The sequence below is a fragment of the Mastomys coucha genome, unplaced genomic scaffold (assembly GCF_008632895.1).
Source record: "Mastomys coucha isolate ucsf_1 unplaced genomic scaffold, UCSF_Mcou_1 pScaffold6, whole genome shotgun sequence".
Classification (NCBI taxonomy): Eukaryota; Metazoa; Chordata; class Mammalia; order Rodentia; family Muridae; genus Mastomys; species Mastomys coucha.
Genome location: NW_022196912.1, coordinates 131,399,888 through 131,401,785, shown reverse-complemented (window position 1 = coordinate 131,401,785; position 1,898 = coordinate 131,399,888).

The window sequence follows — 1,898 nt, the reverse complement described above, 5'->3', positions numbered from 1 at the left end:
TTTTTCTTGTGCAGCTCCCGAGCAATTCCTCTGGGGCTTATTCACTGCCTAGAATCCCTACTGCTTCCACAGCCTGAGGGGATTTCCATCCTACCCTGAAAATCCTCTGATTGGCAAGCTTAGTGCACACCAATTAGCTTCTTTGCTTTGCCCCAGGGCAGGTGTTTGGGGAACTAAAGGTTCCTGTGATTTGGTTTGAGTCTTTGAGTTTGTTCTGCTGTGCAATTTTTGTTTGGATAGTATTTTTATCTGACAGGATTTAGGAGATGGTTGACTTCAACTTGTGAATCTTCAGCAGCAGCCACTGCTCTAGGCTTCTGGTTACTACTGGCCCTACCCAGGGTTAAGTAGCTTCACTTTAAACCCCAGTGTACATCTGTGTTTTAATTCAACCTCATCGATTTTGAACTTGACTTTAAATGACCTTTAAAAATGAATGAACAGATCAGTTGCTTATGTTTTTTCTGTAACTCATCTATCCTGGAATTTGCTTTATTAACTGTCTTGTATGAGTCTCCAGAGTCCAGCTCCCCTCTAGTGCTTAGAGGCAGTAGTGGGAGCTTGGATTCAGGTTTCCTGGACTTAGAACCCACTCTGCCCAGTTAGCTGGGTAGCCTTAGGCAAGTTGCTTAACCTCTCTGCTCCACGGCTGCCTGTCTGTAACTTAGTCTCTTAGGAAGACCACTGTGCAGATTAAAGTCTTACAGCAGAGTCGACACACAAAACACACTTTACTCTCTTTGGAACCCATTCTCCTTGTATTTGTATTATCTTGCTTTGGTCTGTTCAAGCTTACAGATTTTAAAACAACTGTCCTCTATGTCACTGGCCCTTTTGTGCCAAAGCACAAGAGACGATTTGGGATATTTAACAGCTGTCTCACAGGCTAGCACTTCAGTTTGCTGAGGACAGAAGTAAGAAGGTGGACACCCTGTTTTTAAGCTAGGAGGGAGATGGAGGTGAACATTTAAAAAAAGTGGTTTTCTGCCAGCCTCTGAGTGGGTTTACTAACTTTAATGGGCAGTGAATGTGGAGAAGGAGGTTAGTGTTCTATACAAACTCTGCTTTTCAAAAGCTCCCAGGAAGGGTCAAAGACCAGGAAGTACACTCACTGTACTTCTGGCTTTCAGCTGAATCGGAGGTGGCAACTGGAATGCAGGCCTGAATCACGCCCTGTTCCCGGAGCCTTTCTCTTTGCATCATAATGAACCTCGGGCCCAACAGAGGCAAATTGCTAGGAGATTCAAAAGGATAAACTGTAATTTCTGTTAAGCTGCTATTCTAACTTTAGCAGCTGCTAGTGAAAGCAAAACCCAGAACCTAGGGGTTCACGGCTTCATCGTCCTATGTGCATCTGTGTATTTCTGTGGTACCTGCAGAAGGCTCCGTGTTTGCTGACGGGCTAATGTACTCTGTACACAGAGCCAGCACTTCTCTTCGTCGCGCAGCACCATCTACTCCTTTAACAGCGTTCTTATTATTTTAAAGCTGTCTCCATTTTCTTTCCAACACCATAATTAGAAGCTGAAAAGCCTCCAGCACCAAACCCAGTCAGGTTGAACAAAAATTTCTCCAGGGATTCAACAGGTGACCCTGGTTAAGCCAGGGAGTGAGTAAGGCACTGTGACCCACAGCTGGGCAGCTGTTGGTCTGTTGAGGTATTACCCAGCAACCCCACCCAGGTTTTAGATTCTGGGTCATGGTTGTATTCTAACTGCTCTCCGTTTTGTTTGCGCAGCTCTCGTTTTTCCTGTGGAGAAAGGTGGGAAAGCATGCCCGTGCTCTGGGAAGAGTTCTTGGTGTCCCTTAGACGTAGGAGGTGTTTTGTAACTGAGTTGAACCAAGTAGAGAGCTGAAGTGATATAAATAGATGAGGAGGAGGAGGAGGAGGAGGAGGA